The following is a 21,695-nucleotide window of genomic DNA, read 5'->3' as shown; positions in this document are numbered from 1 at the left end:
GGAGTAAAACAGTAATAGTTATACTGCTAACATTCATCAAGAGCTTTCCATGTGCCAGGTGCTAAGTGCTTCACCTAGCCATATTTCACCCTCACTGCAGTTCTAAGAGGTAGGTTCTGTTATTCCCATTTTATAGATGGGGAAACTGAGGCATGGAGAGGTTTAAATAACTTGCCCAAAGTCACACAACTGATAGATGGAGTCCACGATTCAGACTCAGGCCGGGGAGGGTGGACATCCAAGGCCACGAGAAAGACCTTGGCTTTCTCCAAAGAGCCATGGGAAGCTGTTGAAAGGTTGTGAGCTCAGGTGGCAGCTCTGATTCACCCTTTAAGTCTCTGAAGCTCTTTGCTCATAAAATTCTCCAGGTGGCTGGGGCCAAGCCAAATACACTTGCAGGGCTTGTTCTTCAGCCTCTTTTGTTTGCCTCTGAGCCATCAACCCCCTTAGCAAACTCAGAGCCTTGGGTGACTCTGTGGGACTAGGGTGACTCATGCTGGTGGGGGTGGGAGAACCACAAATCCCAGTCACTTTCTGGGGAAAAAATAAATAGCACCAAATCACTATGGTATTAGTTCCGCAACGAGAAGAGAAAGATGATCTTTGGAGAGTGGGATTATAGGTGATTTTTTTAAATCCAAAATTTTACAGTTTCTTTCAGTTGACCATGTATCACTTGTTATTTGAAAGCCAATTTATTATGTAGAAAAAGAAAGAAGAGAGGCCAGAACTCAGCCCTCTCCGGGTGGTTGGCTTCTGCTGGTTCCAGCTTTCCCTGAAACAGGCAGAATGATGACTAATTCTCGAAGACTGCTGGTAGACCGCGTGCCAGTCCCTTCCTCAGGGCTTTCTGTGCTGTGTGTTAGCTCATTTAATCCTCAGCGGGTCACAAAGCTGAGGAGTGGCAGGCTGGAGTTCCGCCTCTCAACCATGTACGCTGCTGCTTTTCTGAAAATGGTTTCCAAGTCCCTTGTGGATGAAAGGCCCGTCCTGCCGTCCCCCTACTGCAGTGAAAACGGCCTCTGTTCTGGGTGGCAGGCTCACTCAGGGTGGGGCTGGGAGCGGGGGAGATCGAGGAGAGTGGACAGGAGTTTCCCGCAGTTGTTTGAATCCTTGGAATCCCAGACAAAACTCATTCTTCTGCTCCTGTCAGCGCACAGACCCAGCAGCCTAGATCCCAGGCTCTTGGGACTCTCATGATACATGTGGGTAGAGAGGGGTGGCTATTGGAGCCACTCCAGTATTCTTGCCTGGAGAATCCCAGGGACAGAGGAGCCTAGTGGGCTGCTATCTATGGGGTCGCACAGAGTCAGACACGACTGAAGTGACTTAGCAGCAGCAGCAGCTGCAGACAACCCAAGCTTTGTGGTTAAAAAATGTGTGGCTTCAAATCCCAGCTCTACTATTTACCAGGCGTGAGACCTTTGGCAAACACCTTATCTTTGTGAGTCTCAGTTTCTTCATCAGCAAAATGAAAATCTTGCTGGGACTGCTCTGATGGTCCAGTGTTTAATAAGACTCCATGCTTCCATTGCAAGGGGCACAGGTTCGATCCCTAGTCAGGGAACTAAGATCCTAAATGCCACTTGGCATGGCCAAGAAAAAATAAATAAATACCTTCTCCTGCAAAAAAAAAAAAAAAAATTTATAAAATAAGTAAATCTTGAAAATATGAAGATCTTAGCAGCTGTCAGGGTCTAATGGCGTAACATATGCAAAGCTCTGAGCATAGTGCCTGACATGTGATGAGCACTCTTCAAGTGATGGTTATTGTCATTGTTATTCAACAACCCTTTAGGGAGCAACTACTTAGTGCCTAGCACCATGCCAACAGCAGACCCTTATGGAGGTCCCAGAGCCCAGAAATTGCACCTCCAGGCTCCAAACATCCACAGATGTTAGGAATCTAGCAGAAGCAAGAAGCCAGAGGCAGCAACCCTCTGGATGGGGTTTGAGTGCAACCTACCTCAGTCTCATGGGGTGCCCTGGCTGACACCTGATTTATAAACATTAGGGAAGCAAATGTCCTTTCTTCCTGGCTGGCAGAAGTTTGACTTGGTCAAAGTTTGGGGAGCACAATGTATCCAGGTCTCAGGGGGAAATTGTGTCTGGTCTGAGCTGAGAATGGCTTACCTATTCTGTTTTGCCAGCAGAGAATTTGTTCAGAGTTACTCAGGGAGTAGCTGGCAAGACTAGTCTTTCAGTTGGTGCGGTTTGGAGTGAGTGTATGACTCCATTTTGACAAACAAGGATAGCAGGACATACATCAAAACATTTTGAATTGAATTCATGGTTACACATGAAGTGCTTACAACAGTCACTGGCATTCAGTTGTATTCACCGTATATGATTGGTATTAGCTGACTGATTTTATCTTTCTCTCCCATCACCCTTTCCTTCTTTGTTTCAGCTACTTTACATACTCTTTCTGTGTCTTAAACCACTATTTACAAACTCTTAAATAGCTATCTATGTTTTCTAATCTCTCTTGCAGCCGCTCTAGTCATATGACTAAGTTCTGGCCAATGGAATATAAGTAGAGTGGTTGTTTAGCTTCCAGGATTTGTCCTTAAACAAGATTGTGTCTTTCTTCTCCCTTTTTATTTTTCCTGCTAGATGAAATGAAGGCATGATGACGGGAGCTGGAGCAGCCATTTTGGACCATGAGGCAAAGCTGCATATGGAGGGTTTGGGGCTAACAAGATAGAAAAAGTCTAGGTTCCTAATGATTGTGGTACTACCACACCAGCCTGAATCTGGGACATTCCTGAACATTCATATGAGAGAAACTTCTAACTTCCCTCTTGTTTAGGCTCCTGTTATTTTGGGTATCTGTCCCTCAGGGCTGCAATGAATCTAAACCAGTCTAGGTATAGAACTTGGATTTCGACCCAGGCTTGATTGCCCCTGAGGCACTCCACCATGTAGATCTGCAGACTTCCTGCATCAGAATCATAGATGGGAAGTTTGGTTAAAATGTGTATTCCTGAGTCCTGCATCAGCTCTATTTTAAGCAAGGTGCCCACCCAGAGGAGTTCTGATGTATGCTCTCAAGTCTGAGAACATGAAGTGTCATTCTGTCTCCTCCAGTAGATTCTAAGAAAATCAGGAGTCCATTCTGTTCCCTCGGTGGGACTAAAGGCAGGTGAAACTCAGGGACCTAAAGGAACAGGGGAGTCTGGGGTGGAGGGGAGCTCATGGACAGAGGTCAAGAGTCTGGAGCCTCAGATAATTTGCATCCATCCCTGAGGCTGGAGCCATGCCGCCCTCTCCTTGGGCACAACTCTGTCTGGGCCATGGTGAGGGGGTGCTGGATGGTGTGGAGGATCAGCCACCTCCACACCCCTGCTCTCTTATGTGGCAGTTGCTCCAAAGCTGGGTTCGTCTGAGGCCCCGAGTGTCTCTGGCATATTGAGATGCCCTTCTGGAGCCCAGGACAAACCCCAGGCGGCAAATCTCAGCTTCAGAGCCAGGGTTTGAGTGCAAAGCTGTTTCCCCTTCTGCCAGCCACTGTTCTCCTTTTCAGAAACAGCTCATGCCTTTCATAAGCTGGTGGGCCCCAGGGGGGACTCAAAGCCTGACACGAGGCACCTGGGGACCATGTGACGAGAGCCGCATGCTGTCTGACCTTGCCACAAGGTCAGGTGTGCCCAGCAGCATCTGTTGTCAAGGGGAGAGAGCACGCAGGGAGGCGGACTGGGCCCAGGCACGTACTGAAACCCAGGAGAGCTATTGAGCAGGCAGCTGACTCCCCGGAGGCCTTTCTCCAGCTTCCTGCCGCCCTTCCCTCCACCCACACCTCAGACACAGGTCCCTCCGGCCCAGCTGCCCAAGGATCGAAAACTCAAGCCCGCACCATGTGCAGAGCTTGGGGGACACTTGGCATAATACTGGTGAAGGTAGAACTCACGGGCAGGGCACCCACAGGCACCGGGTCCCTGATGAGGCCGGAGGTACATGGGGCACAGGGACCCTTGTTCTCCCTTTCATAGGGGAGTGTGAGAATGACCTTGGAGTGATGGGGTGATGAGTGACTGCCAAGCGGTCTGACCTGAAGCATCAGCTCTCCGGGGAAGTGCTGGCTTGGAGGCCTGTGCCCCACCTCGCCCTGATCCCACGCCAGGCTGGTTCAGGCACAGCCCCTCCTTCGGGGACTGGGAGCCACTGGTCCCAGCTTGCTAGTTGCCAGGCAACCCAGGATGAGACTTCGAGGTCATTTTGCAGACAATCCTGAGCTCTCTCCACAGCCTGCTAACAGATGGTTCCTCTAGCAGCCAGCCCCAGCCAGGAATCGATCGCTGTGGTGCTGCAGCCTGATTTCCGGCGGCGACAGTGACGAGAAATCTTTCCAGGGCTTCTAGCAGTACCTTTTGTGTCTGTTTGGCATGGAAGGAGAGGCGGCCTGGGGTCAGGCTCTATGTCAGCTCTGGGCAGTGGCTGGCGGTCTTGCCAGGTGGCAGGGACTTGGAAGGAGGGAGATGGGAGGATCGATGACAAGGAGGTGCTGTGTGGCTGGACCCTCAGGATGGGCCCAGACTGCAAGAATGATTGTCCCAGGTGGCTGTCCACCTGAAAGGAGGCTCAATATTCAGGGGACACCTGTGGGTGTCCCTTCTCTGCTTTTGGTGGCAGTGGTTTAGTCGCAAAGTTGTGTCCGACTCTTTTGACCCCACGGACTATAGCTTGCCAGGCTCCTCTGTCCATGGAATTCTCCAGGCAAGAATACCGGAGTGGATAGCTATTTCCTTCTCCAGGGGAATCTTCTCAACCCAGGAATCGAACCCGGGTCTCCTGCACTGCAGAAAGATTCTTTACCAACTGATCTACAGGGAGCTACAGGTCTGTTTTTAGGACCTAGCCAAAATTTGAGAAAATATTGCAATATCCACTACGGCTTACCTTTGATATTTCTAATTGCAGTGAGAATTAAATTTCAGGACAAGAGATACAGACCATTTGTCTGCTTTTCCCTGTCTCGTTATCCTGACCTAAGATAATGCTAGCAACATTCAGCATCTATTCCCTGGGGACGGAACTGGTCAAAACTAGACTGTGACTCTGAACTCTGAATCACTTGAGGCAGCTTCAGAGGTGACATCTCAGCATGACTTTCTTGCCTTCTTTGAGGCACGGAGAGCTTCAGCTTTCTGATAGAAATGTTAAACTGCAAGCCAGCACTTTTTTTTTTCCTCCCCAGGACAAGGACAAATTCCCTTAAGAATTTTGCAAACATTACATGTTCTCTTTCCCCTTGTTGCAATATGTATAATTTATCTTCTGGTGTAACTTGCTTAATAGTCATAGTTTGTTAATTCCATCTGCTTCCCAAGAGGAGGACAAATTGTTACATGTTATGTCCTGGGTTCTGAGAATCTGCCATAAGCCACAACTGGTCAAGAATCTCATCCATGGAGGGGTAGCAATTTGTTCTCTTGCAATAGAACCTTATTGTAGAGTTGGATTGACTTCGCCCACCACCCACACTCCCTGCACTCCCATTCTTTCTTTTTTTTTTTTTTTTAAAACAACTGACAGCTTTTTTTGGTTGCTGAGTTTTCATGACTACACTCGGGCTTTCTCTGGTTGCATTGAGTGGGGGCTATTATTTGTTGTGGGCTTTCCTGGTAGCTCAGATGATAAAGAATCTGCTTGTAGTGCAGGAGACCTGGGTTCGATCCCTGGGTTAGGAAGATCCCCTGGGATGCAGGGATGGCAACCCACTCCAGTATTCTTGCCTGGAGAACCCCATGGACAGAGGAGCCTGGCGGGCTACAGTGAATGCACAGGTCGCAAAGAGTCGGACGCAACTGAGTGACTAACACACACAGTTGTGCTGCTTGGGCTTCTCTGGCTGCAGAGCTCTAGCCGTAGGGTGCGTGGGCTCAGCAGCTGCGGTTCATGGGCTGAGTTGCTCCTTGGCACGTGGAATCTTCCGGACCAGGGATCGAACCCATGTCCTCCTTGCATTAGCAGGCAGATTCTTTACCAGGGAGCCACCAGGGAAGTCCTGCACCTCCGTTCTTAAACTTACTGAACGGCAGTGATGGGCCTTGTCTCACGTAGCCTGCCCCCCTCACCCAGAAGCTCATGTTTCTGTGAAGACCAAAGATGTGCCCGTGGGGCACTGGTCTTTCCTTGTGCCCCTTACCCAGGCCTTAGACAATAGCTTGGCTGGGTCTCCTCTCTCTCCAACAGCACCTTTCAAAAGCGGTTCATGGTGGGGTGTCAGAGTTTGGGTCTGGCGTCTGACCTCTTGGGTTCCAGTTCCAACACAATGATTACTTACTAAAGGTGTGTCTATGTGTGTGTGTCTATGTGTGAGTTACTTAGTCTTTCTGTGGCCACAGTTTCCTCCTCTATAAAAGGGCAAAAAGTACCTAAATCTTATGACTTGTTGTTGAAATTAAATGTAGAACTGAAACCATAAAATTTCTAGAAGAAACCGTAGGAGAAAATTTTACAATCTGAAGGTCAGCCAAGGTTTATTAGACTGGACACAGCAAGCAATAACTATCAAAAAAACAGTAAATTAATCTTTACCACAATGTAAAACTTTTGCTCATTAAAAATCATCTTTAAGAAAATGAACAGACACGTCACAGAGAGGAAGAAAATATTCAAAAATCCCAAATCATGACAAATGACTTATTTCCAGACAATATGGAATTTCGAAAAGTCAATAATTAAAAGACAAATACCCAATTTAAAATGGGCAAGCAATTTGAACATATACTCACAAAGAAAGACAGGCACATGGCCACTAAGCAGAAGACAAGATGTTCAATATCGTTAGTCATCCAGGGATTGTAAATTAAAGCCACAACGAGACACCGCAGCACAATGGATTTGACTGTGTACTTGCAGTAGAAAGCTAACCAATAAAGTAGAAGGGACTGTTGATAGATGGCAAAAACACGGACAAATCTTAGAAACAGGCTGAGGGAAAGAAGACAGACATGGAAGAGCACAGTAGTGTATGATTCCATTGATATGACGTTCTAGAACAGGTACAACCAGTCTATGGTTTAACAAAATTATTACAGTGTTTGCCTTGGGACTGGGGGCAAGAGAGGATGAGAATTGACTAGGAAGGAGCATTAATGGGTTTCCCAGGTGGTGGTAGGGGTAAGAAACCCACCTGCCAACACAGGAAGGAGCATGGGGGGATTTCTAGGGGGATGGAGATGTTCTGTATATTGATGGGGATGATCTGGGTAACATAGATGTACACATTTGCCTAAATTCATTTAATGGCACACTTGTCATTTGTGCGTTTCAGTTCAGTCACTCAGTCGTGTCCAACTCTTTGTGACCCCGTGGACTGCAGCACGCCGGGCTTCCCTCTCCATCACCAACTCCCAGAGCTTGCTCAAAGCCATGTCCATCGAGTTGGTGATACCATCCAACCATCTCATCCTCTGTCGTCCACTTCTCCTTCTGCCCTCAGTCTTTCCCAGCATCAGGGTCTTTTCCACTGAGTCAGCTCTTCGCATCAGGTGGCCAATGTGTTGTGAGTGCATTTCGGTGAGTCTAAATTTTATCCCCAAAGTAGAAAAGAGGCAGAAGACCCGAATAGATGATTTTCCAAAAAGTACGTGCAGATGGCCAACAGGCACATGAAAAGATGCTCAACATCACTAATCATCAGGCAAACGCCAATAAAAACCACAATGAGATATCACCTCACACCAGTCAGAACAGCAATCATCAAAAAGAGCACAAATAACAAAGGTTGGCAACGTGTGAAGAAAAGGGAACCCCACACACCGTTGGTGGGAATGTAACTTGGTGTAGCCGCTATGGAAGACAATGTGGAAGTTTCTCAAGAAGCTAAAAACAGAACTACTATATGAACCAACAACTCTGCGCCTGGGTATATACCTGAAAGGAACAAAAACACTAATTTGAAAAGATCCATGCATCCCAATGTTCTTTATAGCAGCATTATTTACAACTGCTAGGATATAGAAGCAAACTAAGTGTCCATCAACAGATGAGTGGATAAAGAACATGTGATATATATGTGTGTGTGTGTGTGTGTGTGTGTGTGTGTGTGTAATGGAATACTGCTGCTGCTGTTGCTAAGTCGCTTCAGTCGTGTCCGACTCTGTGCCACCCCATAGACGGCAGCCCACCAGGCCCCCCCGTCCCTGGGATTCTCCAGGCAAGAACACTGGAGTGGGTTGCCATTTCCTTCTCCAGTGCATGAAAGTGCAAAGTGAAAGTGAAGTCGCTCAGTCGTGTCCGACTCTTCTGGACTGCATGGACTACAGCCCACCAGGCTCCTCCGTCCATGGGAGTTTCCAGGCAAGAGTACTGGAGTGGGGTGCCATTGCCCTACTTAGCCATAAAAAAGTGACGATTTTGTCATTTGCAACATCATGGATGGACTTGGAGGGTATCATACTATGTGAAATAAATCAGAGAAAAACAAATACTATAGGATATCACTTATACGTGTAATCTAAAAAATACAACCAACAATGAATATAACAAAAAAGAAACAGTCTCACAGATATACAGAACAAATTAAGTGGTTACCAGTGGGGAGAGAGATCAGGGTAGGGGCAATATAAGAATAGGGGGTTAAGAGGTACAAACTATTGTGTATAAAATAAAGTGCAAGGATATATTGTATAACACAGGGAATATAGCTAGTATTTATAATATAAATGTACTTTAACCCCTAAAAATTGTGAATAACTATATTGTATACCTGTAACATATAATATTGTACCTCAATTATACTTTGATAAGAAAAAGGCAAAAAAGAACTGCAAACAAGTATTAAACTCGTCAATGCTATTCATGCTGAAGTGTTTAGGAATGAAGTGTACTGATACCTGCAAATTATTCAAATGTGTTAAACATAAGATGTATTGTTATTCACAATAGTCAAAAGGTGGAAGCAATCCAAGTGTCCATTAACAGATGAATGGATAAACTATAATATAGACACACAATGGACTATTATTCAACCTTAAAAGGGAAGGAAATTATAACATGTGCTACAACATGAATGAACCTTGAAGAAATTTTGCCAGATGAAATAAGCCAGTCACAAAAGGACAAAAACCTCTATGATCCCATGCATGTGAGGCTCGTAGAGCAGTCACAATCACAGGGACAGAAATAACGGTAGTTTCCAGGGGCTGGGAGTGGAGAGGAATGGGAGTTATTACTTAATGGGTATAGAGTTTCAGTTTTGCAAGAGGAAAAAGTGTGGAGACAGTTACAGTGTGAATGTACTTAATGCCACAAAACTGTATACTTAAAAGTGGTTAAAATGGAAAACTTTATGTTATACATATTTTACCACAATTTAGATAAAGTAAGATGCATTGATGAATATATAATGCGATAGATATAAAAATATAGCAACATGTTAACAATCGTAGAATTCAGGTGGTGAGTATATATGCATTCATTGCACAGTTTCTTCAACTTTTCTGTGTGTTTGAAATTTTTCATAATAAATATGGGGGAAAACTGTATGTAGAAAAATAGTAAGAATATAAATTAGTACAACATTCCTGGAAAAAAAGAAATCAGCAGCATTTATCAAAAGACTTGCCCCATTAATTTGCCTATTCTAAGGGAATAATTGGTATGTAAAATTGAAATTGTTACTTTAATTCTTAGCAGAATTTAGCAGGGAGGCCTGGAATTTTCTTTCGTCTTTTTTTTTTTTTTTTAAGTTTATTTATTTATTTGTCTTTGTCAGGTCTTCGTTGTGACGTGAGGAATCGTTACAGTTGTGACATGTGGCAACTAGGTCCCTGACCAGGGATCAAACCTGGGCCTGCTGCACTGGGAGTATGTGATCTTAGGCTCTGGATCACTAGGGAAGCTCCTGGAATTTTCTTTGCAGGAAGGTATTTAACTGTTGATTCAATTCCTTTACTCATGTGGTGAGCAGACTCTTAAGATGACCCCCAAGATTCTCTGCCTCTTGGTATCAAGCCTTTGTGTAATCTGCTGCCCTTGAGTGTGGGATCTGCTCTTAACTGACAGAATATGACAAAGGGGACGAACGTCACTTCCATGATTTGGTTATATAAGATTGTAACTTCTTTTTTCTAAAAAAAATATTTATTTGTTTATTATTTATTTTTGGCTGCACTGGGTCTTTGTGGGCTTTCTCTAGCGGCGATGAGTCGGGGCTCCTCTCTAGTTGTGGTGTGCAGGCTTCTCGCCGTGGTGGCTTCTCTGTTGCAGAGCACGGGGTCTGGAGCTCAGACTCCGCATCTGTGGACACGGGCTTAGTTGCCCCAAGGCGTATGAAATCTTCCTGGACCACAGAGCGAACCCCTGTCCCCTTCAGTGGGAGGCGGATTCTTTTTTTTTTTTTAATTAATTAATTTAGTTGGAGAATAATTACTTTACAATATTGTGGAGGTTTTCACCATACCGTGACATGAATCAGCCATGGGTGCACGTGTCTCCGCATCTGTTTAAAAACTCCGTTCTGTTTAAAAACTTGATTGTAGAATAAAACTCATGTACAGAAAGGTGTGTAAAACATAAATGCATAGTGTAAAGTACAATCGTAAAGCAAACCTCTGTATAATCACCACTCAAGTCAAGAAATAGAATATTGCCAGGGCCACAGGAATCCCCACGTGCCCCTCCTCAGTCACATGCCCCACTTTCCTCTTAAGGATACTCATTCTTGTATTTAAGGTTCTCTCTGCCTAGTGTGATGGCTTCCCAAGTGGTGCTAGTGGGAGAACCTGCCTGCCAGTGCAGGAGACAGAAGAGACACTGGTTCATCCCCTGGGTCAGGAAGATCCCCTGGAGGAGGGAACAGCAAGCCACCCCAGTATTCTTGCGTGGAGAGTGGGCTACAGTCCATGGTGTCACAAAGAATCGGACACGACTAAAGTGACTTAGTATGCGCTCACTGCCTAGTGTCATAGTTTCATCGTTCGATACAGCTTATCCATCCTTATATAATACAGTTTAGACTTTTCTGTTATGGAATTTTAAACAAATGGAACAATTCCTCGTATATCTTTTGAGTTTTGTTTGCTTCTTTTACTCAGCGTGGGATTTATATCATTAATCCATGTTATTGTGAAGTTCTAGTTTATTGTCATTGCTGGTTAATACTCCATGGTTTGATTATAAACAAAATTTACTTCGCTACTTTATTATTGATAGGCATTTTGATTGTTTCCAGTTTGAGGCTCCGTAAATAATTCTCCTTGGAGGTTTTGGTGCATGTCTCCTGATGAAGAATCCATGTACTTCTTAGAGCATTTTTTCCAGTGGGGATGTCGCAGGGTCACAGGATATGAGTATTTCTACCACTTTACTTCCCCCCCGGCATCCCTCCAGAGTACTTGGGCTAATAGTCACCAGCAGTGTGTGAGAGTTCCAGTTGCACCGTATCCTTATTACCACTTAGTCACACTTTTGAGTTTTGCCCAACTGGTATGTGTGTATAGTAATATTTCTTATATTTTTTGTTCTGTCTTGATTATTGTGGAGTTAAGCACTTTTCCATGTATTTACTGGCTATTTGGATTTCCTTCTCTTGTAAAGTATGTTTTGAATTTATTTGTCCATTTTCTATTTGGTGGGTTTGTCTTTTCTTATTGAGTTCTTTTTATATTCAAGATAGGACTCCTTCATCAGTTAAATGTGTTCAAGTATTGTCCCATTTATGGCTTGTCTTTCCATTCTCTTGATGGAGTTTCTGGATGGTGATAAAATCAATTGTATCTATTTTTTCCACTGTGGTCACTCATGATAATTTGTTCCCTTGTCTGCATGGTTAACAGTTCACATTTTTAAAAACACGATTTGTTGAAATTTTGAAGCTCAGGATGATGGTGCATTCCTTTGGAGGGCATTTGCTTCTATCAGAAGCTAGGGGTGTTACCAGTCCACGATCATTTTAAAATAAATTTACAATCTGAATATTTGAGACCATGATAGATGATGTGCAATTCTGCACAAGGCACAGTTCAGAAAGCAACTTCTCAGGGATATGGTTTCTTTCCTCCCGGTCTTTTTTGAACCAAGATGTATTTCCTTTTAGTCCCAGGGTGAGGGGCAGTGTGGGATTGGTTTCTGTTGGCTCACTCTTACACTGAGAGTATGGTCCCTTGGGGTCTCTTATCAGCTTCTCCTTCTTCGATGGGTTCTAAGTTTTGTAGACCATCAAACCCAAAGTTCATTAGATACCAAACCCACAGATGGCAAAAGACCTCAGAGAAAAACAGTTCCCGACCTTGATTAACCTCCCTCATTTCACTTAGATTTTGCCTAGTTTTTCATCATAAGCTTGTCAGAATTCAAGGATGCTTATTCATTATAAGCATCTTCCTAAAATATCTTCTTTTCAGGAAGATGCTTTTAGGAAGATGCTTACCAGAAACTTTACTCCCAAAGACTGATGTACTAAGATGTTAACTGGCAAATTAGTTCAAAGACATAAAAATTAGGTATGCTAGGTAGTGTTCAAAAAAGGGGAAAGTATTAAATTATGCTATCAAATATGACAACTACAATGCCCATTTTCTCAAGCATCCCCCATGGCGAAGACTGTCAGATGTCCATCAAAATCTGTTGTCTCCCTCTTTTGTATAAGCAGTAGAGTTACTTTGCTGCCCAGCTAGAAACTACGTTTCCTAGCCTCCCTCGCAGCTAGGAGCACCCACACAACATGCTGTTACCAGTGGATGTGAGCAGAAGTGATGGGGGTCACCTTCGAGCCTCTGCTTTCGAGTTTAGGTGCATTCCCCTTCATGCCCTTTTCTCTTCCATTGGGCTAAACATGGGCCATAATTTGACCATGAAGATGAAGACAACAGCTAAGGAGCTGTCAGAGCCTCAGGATGGGAGGGGCCTTGTCCCTGAATGACTGCAGGGAGCGCAGTGGCCCCGACAGCCTGGACCACTTATCTCAGGATTGTTGCGTCCGTGCTAAGTTGCTTCAGTTGTGTTGTTTAAATTGCTCTTTGCGACCCTATGGACTGTAGCCCACCAGGCTTCTCTGTCCATGAGATTCTCCAGGCAAGAATACTGGAGCAAGATTGTTATATGCAGAAAAAAAAACCTAATGTTGAGTTGCTGTATTGTGGGATATCTTTGTTATATAGCTCCTTTGCCTTTCCCCCTAATACACACCTGCTTAATAATGCTTCCCTCTCATGAAGATATCCAGTCCATTGACCTCAGTTCTTCTTCCATCTTTAGTTCTCTTGGAATCTCTACTCGATTCTATGGTTTCTTATGCTAATCACATCTTTCATTTCATTTCCTTTTATTTCATCTTTCTTACTTGGCAAAATTCATCCTTCCGGTGCCTGTGCTCAAGTATCTGAAGATCACTGATAACATCATACAATTAGGCTGACTGGTTTCCTGTTCTCAAACATCAAATGGACTCAACATGGAAAATTCTACTTTATTTTCTGAATAAGCACAATTTCCTTCTTCTCTACACTCTCAAGATTACTGTTTCATGATTTTGCCTCGTTCCTCAAATTTTCTACCTCCTTTTCGAAGCTTATTCTTGTTTGGTGAACTTCCCTCATTCTTTCCTAAGAGAACTAAAGCCTTCAATCACACTGTCATACTTTATCTTCCTGCCACTAAATCTGCAAACCCACCTGCTCCCGGCCCTGGGGAAAGCCCTGGAGAAGCTGTCCCCGCTGCTCTCAAAGGTGTCTGACTCTGAATCTCTACCCCTTTACTTTCTTAAAGTGTTTCCATCTCACCTGGGTCATTTCCCAACAGCTCACGAATGTCTCTCAATATCACTCATCTCGCTCAAAGAAACAAGACAAGCATCTGTATTGATTTTTTATTTCGTATAAGCACAACCACACATGGATGATCTTATTTGCAAAATGGAAAATAGAGACACAGATATAGAAAACAAACAAACGGACATCAAGGTGGGGAAGGAGGGATGGGAAGATTTGGGAGATTGGGATTGACGTATATACACTACTGACGTGTGTGTGTTAGTTGCTCAGTCATGTCCGACTCTTTGCACCCATGGACTGCAGCCTGCCATGCTCCAGGCTCCAGGCTCCTCTGTCCATGGGATTCTCTAGGCAAGAATGCTGGAGTGGGTTGCCATTCCCTTCTCCAGGGGATCTTCTCAACCCAGGGATTGAACCTGGGTCTCCTGCATTACAGGCAGAGTCTTTACCATCTGAGTCACCAGGGATTCTGACAAACTTGAGGAGAATGGGACCCTATTCTAGCTGTGGGACCAGGCTGATGTCTAACCAGCCAGGTTCCCAGAAGCCTCCCAAGTAGCAGCAGAACAGTGAGCACTGCAGGAGTCTGTTATCCAGGATGTAAGCTGAGGGCTGAGCATTAGATTTCTTAATATAATTTTTAAAGTGGATATTAAATTTACCCATAGTAACATGCACACATCCTAAGTGTACAATTCAATGAGTTTTGGTAACACCCTGATCAAGATGTAAAACACTTCTCTAATCCCCCCCAAATTCCTGCTTTCCCCTTTCCAATCAATCTCAAAACTCCACAGGTAATCACTATAGGTAACTGGATTTTTATTCCCTGTTCAGGAAAGAGCAGCGGTCTGTTTCTATAATACTCCAGCCAATCCATGTACCTTGACATCACTATTTTTTTTAACCAATGAGACCCATTTCTAAAGTTTTTTTTTTTTTTTTTTTCATTTTTAGCAAGAAGGATATTGTTTTTGTAGACATAATGCCGTTGCACACAATAGACTACAGTACAGTGTAAATGTGACTTTGCTTTATGTTGCACGATAATTGATTCACAACGTTTCGTTAGTTCCAGGTGTACAGCAATTCTCTTTGTCCTCTTTCCTCAATCCCTCTCTGGGACACCCTGGGCACTAGGAAGGTGGGCTTCAATTCTCTACAAGTGTCCCCTTCCAATCCCCCGTCCTTTCCCTGAGTGCAGAAAATAGCACAAAATGGACCCTCAAAAAATACTTTCTTGGGACTTCCCTGGTGATCCCATGGTTAAGGCTCTGCGTTTCCAAAGCAGGGGGTGCAGGCTCCCCTGGTTGGGAACTAAGATCCTGCACCCATGTGGTGCAGCCAAAAAAATTAAATTAAAAAAATTTTCATGATGGATAATTGCTTTCCTGGCTCTCAGTGGCATGATCCTTTTACTGAATTTATGATGTGGGCAGTAATTAGGAATTCTTTATTACAGATGGGAAAATGAGGCTGAGTATGTCTGCCTCCCCAGACTGTCCGTCCTTCCAGGACAGGGCTCTGCACCTCCCTCTCTTCACACCAAACCCCCTCCCCACCACACACACACCCCCACCACACACACCCACACCCACACCCACACCCCACCACACATACACACACACCCCACCACACACACGCACACCCACACACACCACCACACCCCCCACCAACCATACCCCCCCAAACACATACACATACCGCACCACACACACACCCCCCACCACACACACACCCCACCCCCCCACACACACCCCCACCACACACAAACACACACACACGGCACCATACACACACCCCACCCACACACACACACCCCACCCACCACACACACATCCCATCACACACACCCCACCACACCCCCCCACACACACACAGCCCCCACCACACACACACATCCCACCACACACACACACCCACACACACCCCACCACACACACACACACACACCCCACCACACACACACACCCTACCACACACACACACACCATACCCCCACCACACACACACACACACCCCCCCCACCACACACACACCCCACCCCCCCACACACACCCCCACCACACACAAACACACACACACGGCACCATACACACACCCCACCACACACACACACACCCCACCCACCACACACACATCCCATCACACACACCCCACCACACCCCCACACACACACACAGCCCCCACCACACACACACATCCCACCACACACACCCCACCACACACACACACCCACACACACCCCACCACACACACACACACACACACCCCACCACACACACACACCCTACCACACACACACACACCATACCCCCACCACACACACACACACACACACACCCCACCACACATACACACACCCACCACACACACACACCCCACCACATACACACCACCACACACATACCCCACCACACACACACACCCCACCACACACACACCTCCGTACACACACACACCTCTGTACACACACACACCACCACACACACACACTCCACCACATACACACACACACCCCCCACAACTCACACACACCCCACCACACACATACACATCCCACCACACCCCCCATACACACCCCACCACACCCCCACACACACACCCCACTATACCCCCCACACACACAGCCCCCACCACACACACACACCCCCCACCACATACACACCACTGTACACACACACCCCACCACACACACACACACACCCCACCACACACACACACCCCAACACACACACACCCCACAACACACACACACCCCACCACACACACACACCCCACCACACACACACACACCATCACACACACACACACCCCACCATCACATACACCTCCACCCATCTCACACAGACACACACACACCCCACCATACACGCACAAATACACACCCCACCACACACACCGTACCCACACACACATCGCACCACACACACACACACCACACATACACCCCCACCACACACACACACACACCATCACACACACATACACATCCCACTAAACACACACCCCACTAAAAATACACATACACCCCACCACATATACACAACCCATCACACACACACATCCCCACCACACACACACACAGGCACTCAGGGCCTATTTGCTGAATGAATCCCTCAGGGGCAGCTAAGCCTTAGTCTCTTGATCTGTAAAATGGGGCCTCGTGTCTGACGTTCTCCAGGTACCAGCACTGGCTCACCCTTCACTTTACTCCGTTCTGCTCTGGTCCGTGGAGGCCGACCTTTCCCAGGGCTGCAGCCCTCATCAGGTTCAGGGACCGTCCCTTGCTCCCTGGGGGGTAAAGCTTCCTGCCTCTGCCGGCCCCTGAGTACCACAGCAGCCTTTTTAGCTCCTCCAACTGTGCCCACTGCTCTGCTCTCGTCCCTTCATCAAGCTCTTTTCAGTTACCCCTTTAAATATGCCATCTGTTTCCATCCAGTGTCCTGATTGCTACAGTAATTGGTACCAGAATAGCCCTGGGAAATAGATTCTTGGCTGGGATTCTGGGGTTCTGGGATGGGTGGCTCACACATCCTGATTAGTGTGCGAACATCCTCCTTGGTGAGCATGAGGGCCGATGGTTATCTGCGACATCACAGTGACTGCCTTTATGACCAGTGGTGGTGTGAGATGCACTGGTATGATGTCGGGAGACCAAGTAGCTAGGACGTTTAGTCACTATGGTGACAGTAGTGATTACGAAGACTGGCACGGCCTTCTGACTCTACATCTGATTGCCCTCGGGAACACACACTAAGGAAACAAAACAGATTGAAAGCCTTGAACTGGGCTTGATGGGATATAATTCTCATTATGGCCTAGAAGTAGTGAGAGGTGATGGAGGTGTCCTGAGGAAAACCAGCATCAGGAAAAGGCCCCAGGTGACGTCACTGCAGGGTGTTCATGCCAGGAAGGTGTGAAGGTTTCAGACTGAAGCCGGGGTGCTGCCTTCACCAACAAGGAAGATTCAGGAGGTGTTGGGGTTCCAAGTTCTATCCAAATGTCCCCATCCCATGCCTGGATGTCCCATCCTTTCTTAGCCAGTGCCCCTCCGTTAGCATAAAGATGTGGTGGGTTGCACATTTAATTGGCTCTGCCACCCTGGTGTGTGTGTGTGTGTGTGTGTTAGTCACTCAGTTGTGTCTGACTCTTTGAGACCCCATGGACTGTGCTGTGACCTTTAAGGCCTGGGCTTGGTCCTCGGCTACATCTTCCCTGTGGCCCCCAGAGATCAAAGATTCCTTCAGAGTCATTCTAGAGGCTTTCTGAATGTCCACCCTTGCACTGAGTCATGAGTTCAAGGATTTCAGTTTGTTCTTAGCCTGAATGAGCTCAATGGGACCACGGACCCATTCTGACAATTAACTGACAGACACACCACTGGGGACTTCCCTGGTGGTCCAGAGGTTAAGACTCAGGGCTTTCAATACAAACCCAGGTCTCCTGCACTGCAGGCAGACACTTTACCCTCTGAGCCAAGTAGGTTCCCATTCAATACAGGGAATGCATGTTCAATATTTGGTTAGGGGACTAAGATCCCACTTGCCCTGTGGTGAGGCCAAAAAAGCAGGGGGGCAAACCAAAGGCAATATTCACATCCCTAAGGGAATTCCAGAAATTAGTGCCACCATCAATGATCTGAAATACACAGAAGTGGTCGTTCCTACTGAGACCCAGTTTAGCTTACCTATTTGGCTGGTGCAAAAGCCAGTTGGGTCTTGAGGAATGACTAGATTACTGTAACTACTAGGTGGGATGGAGCTGTAACTGTCGATCCAGACATGAAAATTTCACTGGAGCAAATCAACACAACTTCTGCCCTGGGGCCCATCTTTGACCCCCCTATTCTTTTCTATCCCACTAAGCAAAGATCATCAAAATTAATTTGTCTTTGTGTATTAGAGATAGCAGTATATCTTCAGTCTACATCCCCAAGGCTTTGTTCATTCTGATTTCTGCCATAATCTAGTCCAAAGAGATGCTCATCATCTTGATACAGTTCCAAACATGCTGGTCCATTATATTGATGACATTATGGTAATTGGGCCTAGTGAGCAGGAAACTGCAAGTACTTTAGATTCTTAGCAGAACATATGTATGCCAAAGGAAGGGTGATAAATCCCACAAAGTATTCAGAGGAATGCCTTGTCAGGGAAGTTTCTAGGGTACCTGGAGGTCTGGGGCATGTCAGTACACCTCCTACAGAATGACAGTTGCTGAACCTGATACTGCCTACAACAAAGAAAGAGGCAAAATGTTTGACGGGACTCTGGATTTTTGAGGTAATATATACTTCATTTGGTCATGCTGTTCTACCGATTTACTGGAAAAACTCATAATATTGCAAGTTTTGAGAGAGGCCTGCGGCAAGATAAGACGCTGTAGCAGGTCCAGACTGCAGAGCAAGCTGCCCCGTCCCTCGAGCTTTACAATTTAGAAGTTTATGGCAGGAAAATATGCTGTATCGACAAGCTCCAGCAGGAGAGATGCAGCACAGTTATAGACCCTTAGGGTTCTGGATTAATTCGTGCCCTCTTCTGCCAGTAACTATTCTCCAATAACTATTCTCCACTGAAAAACAGCTCCTGGCTCATACCCGAGCATGGTGGAGACTGAATGCCTAACTTCAGGACACCAAGTGACCCATGCAACCAGAACTGGACATCATCGGATCCATCTCTTTGTCAAACTGGACATGCATGGCAACATTCTATTATTCAGTATTGTATCTTAGATCAGGTCTGAGTAAGTCCAGGAGGCACAAGGAGATTGCAGGAACAGGTGGCTCAGATTCCCATGGTAGGCTGTCTTACTGCTTCACTGCTTTTCTCTCAGCCCCCAGTTGGGGAAGTTGCTATGACTGGTTATCAGGGAGGAAAAAGCACAGACATGATTTCCAAATGAGTCTGCATGGTATGTTAGCACCAGCCACAAAAGGATTAACTGCCACATTAAAGCCACACTCAGAGTGTCTCTAAAAGACAGTGATGAAGAGATATCCTCTTATGGTCACATTGATTGTCCATTTTGCATGGAAGGAGAGATGACTAGAGGTACAGATCTCCTCTGATTCATGAGCAGTGGGTTAACAAGTTGACTGGCTGCTCGGGGATTTGAAAACAAGATTGGAAGATTGGTGATGAAGAGGTAAGAGGTCTAAGGGAAAGATTCATGGATGAGCTGCTTGAAATGGGCGGAGGTGGTGAAGCTGTTTTAACTCACACAAGTGTCCTGAAGGGCATCCATTGTGAGGGAGGGTCTCAGGGGTCAGGTGGACAAGATTACCTAATCTGTTGATGTCAGCTTCCTTTCCCAGCTACTCTGGTTCCGGTTCAATGGGCCCACACACAGAGTGGCCACGTGGCAGGGATAGAGGCCATTCATAGCGTGGTAGACAAATAATGACCTGCCAGAGATGTCCATGTCCTGGGCTTCCCTGGTGGTCCAGTGGTTAAGAATCCGCCTGCCAGTGTAGGGGACATGGGTTTGACCCTTGGTTCTGGAAGGCTCCACACACCACAGGGCAACTAAGCCCATGTACCGCAACTACTGAGCGCCCGCTCTAGAGCCTGTGCTCCACAACGAGAAGCCACGGCAACGAGAAGCTCGAGCGCCTCAACGAAGAGTAGCCCCGCTTGCTGCAACTCGAGAAAGTCCATGTGCAGCAATGAAGACCCAGCACAGTCAAAAATAAAGAGATGGCCACATTGTGATCCGAGGATTAGGATCCTAATTAGGATTAGGATCTGGGGATATATTTTATAGGGCAAAGGGTAAATTAAGGTTCAGTTTGGTCGCTCAGTCGTATCCGACTCTGTGACACCATGGACTGCAGCATGCCAGGCCTCCCTGTCCATCACCAACTCCCGGAGTTCACTCAAACTCATGTCCATTGTGTCAGTGATGTCATCCAACCATCGCATCCTCTGTCGTCCCCTTCTCCTCCTTCCTTCAATCTTTCCCAGCATCACGGTCTTTTCCAATGACTCAGCTCTTCACATCAGGTGGCCAAAGTATTGGAGTTTAAGTATTGGAGTTTAAAGTAGGCAGAAAGAACTTAAGTCTCTAATCAGCCGACCTTAAAAATAGGGAGATTCTCGCTTTTCCAGCTCAGCCCCTGGACGCAGCAGCCGTTGTGATGTTGATGCCCAAGAAGAACCGGATTGCCATTTATGAACTCCTTTTTAAGGAGGGGGTGATGGTGGCCAAGAAGGATGCCCAAGCACCCAGAGCTGGGAGACAAGAACGTGCCTGATCTTCACGTCATGAAAGCCATGCTGTCTCTCAAATCGTGAGGCTACGTGAAGGAACAGTTTGCCTGGAGACACTTCTGCTGGTACCTCACCAACGAGGGCATCCACTATCTCCGCAATTACCTCCACCTGCCCCCTGAGATCGTGCCTGCCAACTCTGCGCCGCAGCCGTCCTGAGACTGGCTGGCCGCGGCCCAAAGGTCTGGAGGGAGAGCGACCTGCAAGACTCACGTGAGGAGAAGCCGACAGAGACACCTACAGACAAAGCGCCGTGCCCCCTGGTGCCGACCGAGGCTGGGTCAGCAACTGAATTCCAGGTCAGAGGAGGGTTTGGTCGTGGATGCGGTCAGCCACCTCAATAAAGTTGAAAGAGATTGTTTGGGGTTGAATAAGCCTCTAACCAGAAAAATTAAAAAAAAAATAGGGAGATTCTCCTGAATTATCTAGATGGACCCAGTGTCATCCCAAGAGTCCTTAAATGTGGAAGCAGAAGACAGAGTCAGAGGCAGGGTGGAGTGAGGTGAGAGTCTCCTGGCCATGGCTGGTTTTAAAGATGGAAGGAGGGAACAAGCCAGGGAATGCAGGCAGCCTCTAGATGCTGGAAAAAGCAAGAAAACTGATTCTCCTCTAGAGACTCCAGAAAGGACTGCAGCCTTGCAGACACCTTGATTTTAGCCCGTGCTCAGTCACTTCGGTCATGTCCAACTCTGTGAGACTC

The 21,695-nt window shown here is 46.4% G+C and overlaps 1 pseudogene; it reads left to right on the top strand.

Moving 5' to 3' along the window:
- The first annotated feature begins 20,538 nt into the window (after nucleotides 1–20,538).
- LOC139178265 (small ribosomal subunit protein eS10-like) lies at nucleotides 20,539–21,389 on the top strand (annotated as a pseudogene).
- Nucleotides 21,390–21,695: the final 306 nt, after the last annotated feature.

The sequence above is a fragment of the Bos indicus genome, chromosome 2, assembly GCF_029378745.1.
Source record: "Bos indicus isolate NIAB-ARS_2022 breed Sahiwal x Tharparkar chromosome 2, NIAB-ARS_B.indTharparkar_mat_pri_1.0, whole genome shotgun sequence".
Lineage (NCBI taxonomy): Eukaryota > Metazoa > Chordata > Mammalia > Artiodactyla > Bovidae > Bos > Bos indicus.
This window is presented reverse-complemented; position numbering and strand designations above follow the sequence as displayed.